At 44.5% G+C, this 13,415-nt stretch overlaps 1 protein-coding gene across 2 annotated transcripts in view; it reads right to left on the minus strand.

The window, feature by feature from the left end:
• The window catches only part of ADNP2 (ADNP homeobox 2), a 30,369-nt gene extending 24,008 nt beyond the window's left edge, over window positions 1-6,361 (minus strand). For both annotated transcript variants that reach the window (XM_068237008.1, XM_068237007.1), the window contains exon 1: window positions 5,961-6,361. The gene's annotated coding sequence lies outside the window, so the exon portion shown is untranslated. The remainder of the gene's footprint in view (window positions 1-5,960) is intronic.
• Between the last annotated feature and the right edge of the window lie 7,054 nt (window positions 6,362-13,415).

A 13,415-nucleotide genomic window follows, 5' to 3' on the forward strand; every position in this document is an offset into this window, starting at 1 on the left:
GCTCAGTAATTTCAGCTTTTCATGCGGTAACAGCTTTTACAAATTTACATTTTGCCAAGTGCTCGGTAAAGTCAGCTGTTTTCAGCATTACCGCATACGGTAATGCTTTATGAATGATAGCCCATGTGTGGTGTCCAAAAATGCTACTGGCTGCCTGACATTTCTCTGCTCAATTTATAAATTGCATGTAATGTTAATGACTGTAAAACGCCCATTAACACTGAGCTCATGCCAGTATGCACAACACTGCATGCAACCCAGCCTCTCCCCCCCTCCAAAAATTTTGAGTGAAAGTGGGTGTGGCATAGACTGTCAGACCCCTCACAGCATACAAGATGGGTCTCCTCTGCTGCCTATCAAAAACTAGACTAGCACCTCTCCAGTACTTAGTGAACACTGCTGCCCGTCTCATCCACCTCTCCTCCCGCTCATCTGAGGCAACCAATGTCTATCAATCTCTTTATTGGCTACCCATCACCCAAAGGATCCAGTTTAAATGCATCATCCTACCATATAAAGATCTCTCTCCTTTCTCAAGGTCTCCAACCCACTATCCTCTTGTATGTACGATATGTATTTGCACTGCTGGATGTTCTGATTGTACAGAATTTTAACTACTTGCTGCACGATTTTGGGTAAAAATTGAAATTGCGATTTTTCTGTCAAAAATTGTGATTTCGATTTTTTTTATTCACGATTTTTCCCAAAACAAGCTTTAGCACCAAATTCACAATGTACCCCTGAGCTTGAACAATAGTGTGTGGACTGTGGCAGGGGTCCCCAACCTTTTCCGGCCCAGGGACCACTTTGACCAAATTTTTCTCTGGGGGGGTGAATGGGTGGTGTCCTAGTGTAGTGTACAGTGTCATGCACAGCGGGTTTTGGTTTTTTGGGGGGGGACTTGGGTGTGGCAGCATAGCTAGCATGGTGCCCCAGTATAGCTAGCATGGTGCCCCAGTATAGCTAGGTAGGTACGCCACACGTGACTCGGGGGGATGGATCCAGTGGGAGAAGCAGTGCATATTTAATGATGCCAATGAGCCAGGCAGCGGTGGGAGGCGAGTCCAGTCCGGAGCAGCGCTTCACCAATCGCTGGATAGCGATGGTATGACGGCAGCAGTAGGCGGAGCTGTACTAGAGCATACCATTGATATCCAGCGATTGGAGAAACTGTGTGAAGCGCCCCTCAGGACTGGACTCGCCTCCCTCCGCTGCCCGGCTCATTAGCATCATAAATATGCACTGCTTCTGCCACCGGATCAGCCCCCCGAGTCCCGTACGGCGTACCTACAACTGTGTGCCGCTCTGGACTGGACTCGCCTCGCGCCCCCCCCCCCCCCCCCCCCGCTCATTAACATCTCAAATATGCGCTTCTTGTTTTTAGCGCGGGCACTAAAAAACGAAAACCACCGGATACAGACGATCCCCAGATCGTCTTCACAGGAACCGCGGTTTTGGTTTAAAACCGAGAAATCGTGCAGCCCTACCGTGCAGTATATTCACGGCCCTGCAAACTTAACAGGATGCACCAGGACCGTGAATACAAGTCTTCAGCGGCGTGCAGCCGCCGCTCGCTCCCGTTCGCCCGCGTGCACCGCCGCTTAGAGTGTAAGTTAATGAATGGGACCGCAGGTCCCATTCATAAATCTAAGTCCCCGATTAAATGAATACCAGCGTCTACGAGACGCCGGCATTCATTGCATCTTCCTGTTACACGGCTACGCATTACTTCAGATTCACGTGCTTACGTAAGTGAATCGGAAATAATGACTGAGGACATCTTGTGGCAAATAGTATATTACACCAAAATTCATTTTTGTTTAATAAAAATCCCCACACTGACTTTTATAATTAACTATTTCCCTCCCACACCCTCCCATAGTACCCAAACACTAATAAAAAAAATTATAGATATAGATAGAAAAATATAAGTAGTTACCGTGTGGACCAAAAATGTACGTCAAGGCGGTATATTACTATTAATTTTTAATTTATGGGCTTGTAATGGATGCAAGACTGAAAAAATGCACCTTCATTTCCAAATAAAATACTGGCGCCATACATTGTACTAGGGAAATTTTTTAAACTTTGCAATAACCAGGACAAATGGGCAAATAAAAATGTGTGGCTTTTATCTACAGTAGTAGAACATTTTAATTTTAACACTATAATTGCCAAAAACTGAAAAATAATGCATTTTTTTAATTTTTCTCTTATTCATGTTAAAATGCATTTAGGATAAAATAATTCTTGGCATAATATACGTCCCAAAGAAAGCCTAATTGGTGGCGAGAAAAACAAGATATAGATCATTACACTGTGATTAGTAGTAATTAAGTTATTAGCGAAATAAAAAAGGGAGGAGCGCGGACAGGTGAAAATTGCTCTGGTCCACAAGGGGAAAAAAACCCTCAGTCACCAAGTGGTTAAACAGCCCACTATTTTTTTGTACTTTATTCAACACTACAGAAGATGCTTTATAAATACTTAAAAGGCCTGGCTTACACTGCAACGGAACCAGATGCAACATGTTTTCTGTACCAGAGATGTGCTGCAGTTAGTTGCAGGGTACTGAGTGGATGTGTGCCATTCATAAGGAGATTGGCAGTGCAGTTGCTGTCTTAAAATAGGACTGTGTTGCAAAAATGACGAAGGTGTACCTGCCCGTTGAATACACTGCACGTCCCAACAAAATGTCTTACAAACCATAAAAAAATCCAGCAGAGTGCACTTGTGCTTTAAAGCATCATACATTTCAAAGGTTACCTCAGGTCAGAAACGTATTTGCCCGACTAGGTGGTGCCCAGGATTGGATTTGGTACATACATGGCTCACAATAGAAATTGTAACAACGGCGTTAAGATACATTAGAACTGTGTTTCAATAGTTGGTCTATAGCCCAGTCTCTAAGCAGCAAGACTGTTTAGGGACTGAAAACTAGCTATGATTAAAGAGACACTGAAGCGAGAATAATTCTCACTTCAGAGCTCATAGTTAGCAGGGGCACGGGTGCCCCTGCTAAAACGCCACCATCTCGTGGCTAAACGGGGGTCCCTTCACCCCCAACCCCCCCGCGCAAAATCAACGACCAAATTGGTCGTAGATTTTGCTGCTCCTAGAGGCAGGGCTAACGGCTGCAGCCCTGCCTCCAGTCGCGTCTATCAGCGGTGCATCGCCGCCTCTCCCGCCCCTCCATATCCTCCCTTGCCGTTCACTAGATAGTCTCATTGGTCATCCGAACAGACCTTTCTTTTTTACGCAAGCGCGGCTCGGCACGCAGAGGCCAAAGACTGACCAGATTACCAACGATATATTGATAGGTGAACAGAGGCGCCAGAAGGATAAAAGTACATAACATTTTTAAAAAATTGCTGGGAGGAAGAGGTGGACTCGCCTCCATTAAAGCAGACACCAAGGACTGTAAATATTTAGATATACACATTTATTGAAAATACCCCAAAGATGCAACGCGTTTCGCGGACACAGCCCACTTCTTCAGGCAATAGGCAGGGGATAAACAACAGCAATTCAGTCTTATTGCCTGAAGAAGTGGGCTGTGCCCGCGAAACGTGTTGCATCTTTGGGGTATTTTCAATAAATGTGTATATCTATATATTTACAGTCCTTGGTGTCCGCTTTAACGGAGGCGAGTCCACCACTTCCTCCCGGCAATTTTTAAAAAATTGTATGTACTTTTATCCTTCTGGCGCCTCTGTTCATCTACCAATATATTTGAGTCCACCCCAGGTGGAGGGGTGATCTACCCCCTTTCTTCCTATCTACAGAGAGCGACTTCTTAATCCTGAGTGAGGACAGGTCTAATCTCACCTGCCTAATGAGTGGTTACCTAGGTGGTAACCCGTGTTTGTGAGTATTACCATCTCACTGTTTCATTTATCCAATCAATTTTGACATACTACACCATATTGAGCTCTCGATTTCTCTTCAACTTCAGATTACCAACGAGGCTATCTGGTGAACGAAGGGGACGGCGAGGGAGAGCACAGACCCCATGGGGCTGAAAGAAGCCCTGGAAAGTATAAATGTATGGTACTCGGGCACCTCCACCAGGGACAAACACAAACTACAGGGAGTCATCAAAACTGCACAAAAGATCATCGGAGCCCCCTCCCATCTCTAGAGCTCCTGCACCAGACTGCACTCTAGAGCAGATAGAATTGCAAATGACTCCTCCCACCCTGGCAATCACTACTTCAATCTACTCCCTCTGGGGCACCGCTTCAGAGCTATCTCCATCACCACCGCCAGACACAGGAACTCCTTTCCCCAAGCTGTCCTGGCCCTCAACTCAGCCTCCTGCCCCACCATCCCACTCTGAGCAATGTAACTAACTATCCACACTGCACTGCAGAGTTTATACTGTAAACTGTATAATCACATTTAAGTATTTTTACTATTATCATCATCATCATCTGTTTTCCATGTGTACCTATTCAATGTACGTCCTTGTCCATGAAGGTTTTTGCTGCACTGTACTGCCAATAATTTCTTGTACGATCCTGCACTTGGCAAATAAAATAGATTCTGAAAAAGGCACAGCGTACCATCTCAGGTGCACTTAAATTGTAGAGCGACCGGTGGTCTAGTTGAGTGGGCACAACAGGAAATCTCAAAGAACAGTTCTCCAATCACAGCAACTGCTACAGCATGACGAGTCGTGATTGGCCATACTGTGTGGACGTAGTATACTACAACCTTTTTGGAACCTAAAAGTTCTGACACTAGTCTACTATAGGGTATCCAGCAGGAATCCTCATAGGGAAAAGTACTCCAAACACAGTAGCATCTTACAGCACCAAGCATTCTGACTGGCCAAATACTATGGATGTAGGTTACTACAACCTATGTGAACCCTTGCAATTCGAAAGGGTGCCATCCACCCAATCACATTAGATGAATTTCCCTATGAGGGTTCCTGCTGGGTCCCCTAAAGCAGGGGTTCCCAACCCCCAGTCCGCAGCCGACGGCAGTTCGTGGGTCATTTGCTGGTGGTCCGCGGGTCTAGCCTCTTGTCCCCCCCCCCCCCCCCCATATGGCCGCCACTGCCGTTACCTTAGCTGGCAGCCGCTTCCTCCCTTATACTCTCCTCTCCTGCACGTTATTTTTCCCCAGACAAAAGTTTGGTCAGATAGTGGTCCCTGGGCCGAAAAAGATTGGGGACCCCTGCCCTAAAGTACACAAGCGCCAGCCAAAGTTCTAAAGGGTGCTGTCCATCCAATCTTATTAGCAGAATTTACCCATGGGTTTTCCTGCTGGGACTGGCACAGAGCGGCCATCGGTTATTCGAGAGGCCAAAAGATCCAATAGAAGTCAAGGTTTTTTTTGTCATCCATTAAGTTGGTTGCATTCAGGGTGACCCATTTTGTAAAACAAATCACTGCTTTACTCTTTATTTCTTCAAAGAGCTACACTTGATGGCTCGTGATAATACTGTCTTGCCCACTTTATTCTGAAGAGCCTCAGCTAGTCACTTAGCTCATACTGATGCACGGAAAAGGCACAGGACAAAGTCACAGCTCTGGTTCAATAAGAATCCTGTGTAGATCTCCCTGCAGCCAATCCCCGATGCCTAATGTTAGATAAGCCACTTCCGAATATGAGCCGGCCAGTTCCTGTCCTCTGTGATGAGGAATAACAGACCTGCACGCTAGATGAATACTTTCCTCCGGCACCCTCCCTGCCATAGAATAGAGCAGCTTGGCGCATTCTCCCGCCCCGCATGCACGCCAGGTGCCCAGGGAACGCAGCAGCGCCCCTCCTCGGGGTAGAGGCACGGCCTCCTAGGGGGCAGCGCAGGAGAGGCGGCTGTGAAGTTGCCCCGAGGGGCGCTCAGCATCATGGCGCGCCTGCCGCGGGAAGGAGGCCTCCGGTGGAACCGCTTCGCTCTGTCCGCCCTCTCTCTCTCCGCCACACAATAGGCGCGCACGTGGTGTACTTACCCGGGAGAGCTGCGGAAGAAGCTGCTCCGTTTATGAGATTCCCGTACCGGGGCTGCGCCGCCGTTTCCTCCTCTTCCAGCCGGTGCGAGCCGCTGTCTCCGCCCCCTGTGCTCCGAGGAGAGCGCGTCACCGAGTGGGTGGGCGTGTTAGCCGAGGCACCGTGTCCGCTCCTCTCCCGCCACCAAGGCGCCTTCTTCCAACTCCCTCATACAAGAAGATGGCGGCCGGGTATATACGTAGGAAATGACGTCAGAAATCCTATAATTTGCATGCACCCGGAGTCCAACATGAAGCCACGCCCACTTTTCATTGTGTTTTTAGGGTTCCCAGTCAGTCGCTATTGTGCATATTCTGCATAGTATGTGTGGGGTTCACCAAGTTTAGGGGTAGTAGAAGACCGTTAAGTGAACCCTTGTTAAGTGTCCCCAGCTTGCCCCCCCCCCCTATTATCATAAAATGGAAGGGTGTGAGCCTTACCTTCAGTTCTCTCGCGTTCTTTCCAAAGCTAATGACGTAAAGGGGGCGGGGCTATTTGATTCCACTGTGATGATGTAAAATCACATGACATTCAGGCAGACCCAACCCCTTCTATGCAAATTCTATGGGTGGTATCATTAAACCCCGCCCACAGCCATGTACCCAATAGCAAACCTGTCCTGGGAGTGTCTTTCTTCTTTTTTTCTTATTGGAGGGAAACACTTTGTTTTAACAAATACAATTAACCAATGGAATGATGTTTGTTTGGATAGGAGGAACAATTAAAGCTGAGGACTGTAATAAATGTTTGAAAATAAAGGTTTCTGTTGAAAATAATTTTTCATCAATACACAGTAGTAGACATTAAATTAAAAAAATAATTTATGGTTCCATTCCTTTTGTTGCATGCACTGGCATCAAAAGGGAATGCCTTTGGAACAATGCTCATTGAGCCCCTATGAGGTCTAAGGTGCTGTTGCATGTAGTGGGTGTAGGTAATATGCAGTATTAATATTTTATGCAGTGTTCATAGAGAGCAGATGATTTGCATATCGTCTTTTAAGCATTAATGAGAACTGTTTAAAGACAACAGTGGAAAGGTAGGGGCTACTGGGTTTGGGCAGATAGCACCAACACTAGGAGCATTTCTGAACGTTTCCCATTGTCTCCCACTATAATAACCCAGACAAGTGTCTCCATACTGCTGATGTCCTTCCATATGCAGAATGGTGTACTTGCTGAAAGCATGTCACAGTTACCTTCCCAAACATCTTTTCTCATAGTTTTAGTATGCTGGCATTAGTCATGTGATGTTAGATGCTGGGGGTGAACATGATAGCAGTAGAAGCATCTGGCAGGGTAAATGACTATCATATGTGTCCAGCAGCTGCTCCACATTGTATTTGGGGAGAGGAATAGCTGCTCTTTAAATGGGTGTTGTGAATAATGGTGGTCCTTGATAAAGGAGGGGAGAAAATTGTGATGCTTTTTCTATGGGGTACATGGTTGCTGCACTTGTTATGGAAGGATATAATGGTGACGCTTCTTACGAGTTGTAAATAATGGGTACACTTTTTATATGGGGATGAGATGGTTACGGTTATGGTGCCATGATGGCTACATTTGTAAGATATGATGGTTACCCTTGATTTATTGGGGGAATGATGTCTGGACTTGTTATACAAGAGACACTTTGCGTTACTTGTTATACAGGAGAAATTATGGCTGTGCTTGTAATAGTAGGCATAGGGGGCTGCACTTGTTAACGGGGACACTATGGCTATGGTTATACTTAATACAAGGCTGCACTTGTTATAGGGAATACATATTGGCTTTGCTTGTCATGAACAGCAGTTACAGGAGGGACATAATTGCTGCACTTGTTATTGGGGGAACATGATGGCAGCACATGTAAATTAGTACTGTCAGTGGAACAGGGCATGACTACACCAGGGCATTAACGAGGTGGGGAAAAGAGAGGGTGGTGTATCCAGACCAGCAGAAAATTACTCAGGAAGCAGCAAATAAATTGCATATGGTAGGTGCACCAAAACAGTCAGGAATCATTAAATTGGCAAAAATCTTCTTCCTTAATTTGGTGTGCTGTTATTTGACAGTTTATTGCCTTGGATTTTTCATATGGAAGTAATAAGGCAGAAAATTGCTTTTGATGGAATGGAATAAAATGATATACACTTGGGAAATGTTTTACGGAGTTGTAAAAAAAAAAATCAAATCTAAGAATAATGGGGCAATTCCTAAGGGAATTCAATATGAAGACATCTTAAAGCGCCATAATTAAAATATTCATTTTATCCCATTTATAGCATTTAACATGTATTTAGCAGCAGGTCATATCTTTATATCAAATTTGCTTTCAAATTGTACTTTTCTTTACTTCAGGCAATATTGATTTAGATTGTGAGGGACACTTAAATAATTTAGCCGTTGTGCTGGATTTTACTTATTATGGACTTTGTTTATAGCTTAAAATGTTGTAAATACTTCATTAATTTATTAGTGCTGCTATGTCCAGTGCATAAGCTATAGAAACAAGTACTGCATATTATACTTTGCTTTACGTACACTTTTCACATACATTTAAAGTGAACCAGAGACGAAGCACCCTCATGTATTTACCATATATATATATCAGTGGGAACAATCGAGGAAACACCTACCCTGCTCTCTGTTTCATCCTTCACTGCTCAGCCTGCTTGTTATCAGCCCTGATAAAATCCCCGACTGAGTATTCAGTCTGGCTTTGCTCAGGAATCATTATAGATGAGTCTGTCTTCTCTGATGTATTTTCAAGCCCAAGCCTGCCCCCTTCTGGCTCTGCTTTCCAGTTTTGTATACTCACAGCATCAGAGAGAGCTGTGATGAGATGGGAGGAACTGCTAATGTAAGGGTATATTGAAAAACATTTTTTAATCTATATTTGTTAGTCATAAGAGGTTTTTAGAAATGGTAGTTTCATTTTGCACACAGCCTACTAAATAATATGCTTTTCTGATGAACTGTGTTTTGCATGCAGTCTTAGTAAAAGAAAAAAAACCCATAAAAAACGGCACACCAGAGCGGCGAAAAATACCAGGTATAGAATTTATTTTGTAAAATCTATCAGGGGATATGTTTATTTTGTCCCAAAGCGTTCATCTCTGGTTTCCTTTATTGCTGTAATGGATCATATCTGGACTTTCATGGTTATTTAGCTTTATCTAGTGTCTAAACTGCTGCATGTCAAAACCACATTTCAAAGTTAAATATTGCTAAAAAGGAACCCTACTGTTTATTACTGTGAAACCTATTAAATAATAATAATACATGTAAAAGAAACTGCAATGCATGTTTTTAACAGATTTTTAAGTATTTTGTTTGTTAGAAGCAAACTAACTAACCTAGTTCTTTATGCCAACATGCTAGTAGTTAGCAATTGGAAAATACAGTATGCCGTTTTCCTATCATTTAATTATAAACACCTTGGCGTAGAATTTTGGCTGGAGATCAAGTGTAGTAAAAAAAAGAAAATAAATAAATAAACATTTAGTCAGTTCGCTTGTAATTCCAATTACACGGAATCAAGAAATACTGTGTCAGAAACATATCATAATGCATTGTAAAGTATTTGAAGGAAGGGTGTACTTTGTCTAGTTCATTTACAAGTGCAAATTCAAAGTAGTGGATATGTTCTTTAGAACATTTGTATACGATAAGTACCCCCGTATATTCCGGCGTATAAGATGACTGGGCGTATAAGATGACCCCCCCAACTTTTCCAGTTAAAATATAGAGTTTGGGATATACTCGCCATATAAGACTACCCCTCTTCCAACACACACCAAATAAAAATTAAAAACATCATATACTGGTGCAGTGTAGGAACAGATACTGGTGCTGTACTGTATGTGGTACCCAGTATATAACAGTATATAGGCGATTGACTGGTTGGATTGGTTAACTCTCCCTAAGTGGATTGGTCAGCTCTCCCTGTTTATCAGAGCGGTATGGAGGAATAGATTGTGCTGTGCCCATAAAACACACCTCTTTCACCATTCTGGCCCACCCTTGTGTCCTATTTACCTCCTTCTCTGCCTCTCAGATCTCGCACATGTGCACCTGTGCTGCTTCACTACAGTCCTCAGCAGCCAGATCTGACAGGCGGTAACAGGATCACCCGGCATCAATGACACCCGGCGTATAAGACGACCTCTGACTTTTCAGAAGATTTTCAAGGGTTAAAAAGTAATCTTATACGCCAGAATATACTGTAGTTTTCAGGTTTTGTTGTTTTATACCAGTTTGCAGGGAAAGGAATATTCCACTTTATTAACGTTTCACAGATGCAGAATTTATATTAACAGCCGTTAAACAACTGGGCTCCTAGGAATAAAACTACAATATTGCCCTTGTGAAGAATAAGTATATAATAGCAATACCACTGTTTTTAGCCAGGTACAAAGTGTCTTCTCAAGCTAAGCAGGCTGCTCTGCCTTATCTGGTTTTGGTTGTTGGCATATGTTAATAATAATGCAGATACGAGCACTTGAGATTTAAAGGGAACCCGAGGTGAGAGGGATATGGAGGCTGCCATATTTATTTCCTTATAAACAATGCCAGTTTCCTGGCAGCCCTGTTTATCTTATGACATAAGTAGTGTCTGAGTGAAAACCCTGAACATGCATATGGCTAATCCAGTAAAACATGAGTCAGCTGAGTCAAAGTACCTGATCTTTTGCAAGTTTGTTTAGGGTCTATAGCTTAAAGTATTAGAGGCACAGGATCAGGAGGACTGCCAGGCAACTGGTATTATTTAAAAGGAAATAAATAGGGCAGGCTCCATATCCCTTTCACCTCAGGTTCCCTTTAAGGTCAGGTGAATGGTTTGGGCTTTGGTACTTGACTATTATATATCTGATACCAGCAGCCAGTGGCTTTATTGGGAAGGGTGCTTGTTGACAACCAGTGTACTTGGTTTGGACATCAGCACTTGGCAGTAACATTGCTAACGCCACCAGAAGATTAATACAGAATAATACAATACAGAAAACAGATTCATACAAAAGATTATAGCTCTTCCAATGCTTGGATTAGGTTTGCTTGGGGGTGAAGACAGCCTAAGGTAAGTTAGGGTTAGAAGTCTTGTAGGAGGGGTGTAGGGAGGTTAGCTTTAAATGTTAGGCTAACTGTATGTTCAGACTAGGCATCAGAAAGGTTATGTTTCAGGAAGGTGTTAAAGTTGGGGGTTGGGTCAGGCATGTTGATGGGGTAATCTTAAAGTGGATCTGTCAGGATCGGTGTCAGCAAACAGAGAGAATCTGATTATTGGTGATCTGCAGTATCACCAACAATACAGATATCACCTGATTATTGATGATCTGCAGAATCACCAATAATACAAGTGAAACTAACCTCCGGACACCTAACACAGTAAATAACAATAACGACAGTAATGATTCACAAGATCGTGGAAATATCCACCACACGGCAATTCCTCAGAGGTGTGGTTATCTCTGAATGGGAACCCCGTGTGTGACATCCTCAAATCCGGCAAAAAGAGGAATCTCAGCCCCTGGCAGTAATCGTCTGCCGGGACAGGCGTCTCGGAGAGGCAAGCCTCAGAGATAACCCTACAGTGGGAGACGTTCCACTGAAGGGAGAAAGGTCAGACAAGCGGAGGTTCGGCAACAGAGAAGGCGGCAGCAGTACAGAAACGGAAGGCTGATTCAGAGTCGGTAAACAGGCAGGGTCGGCAACTTGAATCAGATAGGCAGAAGTACAAGAGCGATTAGAGTAAAGAGTAGTCAGGGATAGCCAGAGTCAAAACACAGGTAAATATACAAATACAATCCTAATCTAAGGTGTGACGTCCTTGGTATCAACACCTAGGAAACTGAACTAAGGTCTGAGCGCTAACACGGATGTATTCACGACAGCAGACAACTTGCTACTGACAAGTAAGTCCTATATGTAGCAAAAGAGCTGCCCAGAGCCCCAGCCAATCACCAGAGCAGTCGGAGTCAGCTGACCGGCCTGGTCAGCTGACTCCCCGTCTAGAGGCATAAAGATCCTGCCTCCTCGCGCGCGCGCGTCATGCAGCGAGTGAGGGCCGGCGAAGGGGACCCCACAGGAAGCAACTGCGAGGCGGAGTCCACCGAGCATGCGGACTCCGCTGTCTGCACTGCCCCGCTCGGCGGCACACCAGCGGTGAGAGCCTGGGAAGCGGAGCCCGCTGCCACATGCATACTGGCAGCGGGTCCGCTATCCCTTACAGGAACGTAATGAAAGTAAGACACTACTCACAAAGGTGGGTTGCAGAGGGGCAACCGACCACAGGAAGCAGGTGGAGACAACAAACCCGACTCCACTCGGGGTGGTCCCTAGGGACCTGGATGCGGTCACTCTCCTTGGTAAAAGAAAGGGGACAGATATTCGCCGTGGTCGAAGCCACGTGTGGTCTGTACCCACCCCTTAGACGGGTGAGGAAAGGGGGTATGATTGCACAATAAGGGTATAAGGCGCCCTGGTTCAATAAAAGCATCTAAAAGGAGTTTAAAAACGGGAAATAAATTTGAGGTAGCTTACCTCAGTGACGAAAAAATCTTTGTATTTAACAAAGGTTTTTATTAGAAGCACAGGCAACGCGTTTTGCGGGTCAAAGCCCGCTTCCTCAGGCCAATAACAGTGCCTACATCAGTAAAAATAGGGCTCCTTAGCATACCAGAATCTTACAATATACATATATATACATATATACAACGTGATAATAACGTTATGTTGTATATATGTATATATATATATATATATGTATATTGTAAGATTCTGGTATGCTAAGGAGCCCTTTTTTTACTGATGTAGGCACTGTTATTGGCCTGAGGAAGCGGGCTCTGACCCGCAAAACGTGTTGCCTGTGCTACTAATAAAAACCTTTGTTAAATACAAAGATTTTTTCGTCACTGAGTTAAGCTACCTTAAATGTATTTCCCGTTTTTAAACTGCTTTTAGATGCTTTTATTACACCAGGGCGCCTCTTATACCCTTATTGTCCTCATCATAGGCCTTATTGTCGCCTCTTAACCTTCCTGGTGGTGGAAATCCACAGCTCAGAGTGGTAACCCCGAGCTAGACTTGTGGTGACCGCCATGAGGTCTATGCTGAGTATAGCACGCAGCGGATGTTTTCACTCACCTGCCCGGGGATCCAGACGTCAGCAGCCATTTTTCTTCCTGTCCTCCGAGGCTCTGCACCCCCTTGGTTAGATCACCACCTGTTGTCACGATGACAGATGGCGTCTCACTATAGGGTTACAGCTCCACCCGGAGTACAGAGGGAGAACTGCAGGGCTGGCTTCCAGGCAGTAAGAGCACAGGCTGCTGCAGGCTTTCTGGCGACATGATTGTTTTGAGGTTTTGTGGTCTAAAAGCATGCAAAAAATGCACCGCTTTTGGACCCTAAAATCTGGAAATAATCATACCGCCA

This window comes from Hyperolius riggenbachi, chromosome 5, assembly GCF_040937935.1.
Source record: "Hyperolius riggenbachi isolate aHypRig1 chromosome 5, aHypRig1.pri, whole genome shotgun sequence".
Classification (NCBI taxonomy): domain Eukaryota; kingdom Metazoa; phylum Chordata; class Amphibia; order Anura; family Hyperoliidae; genus Hyperolius; species Hyperolius riggenbachi.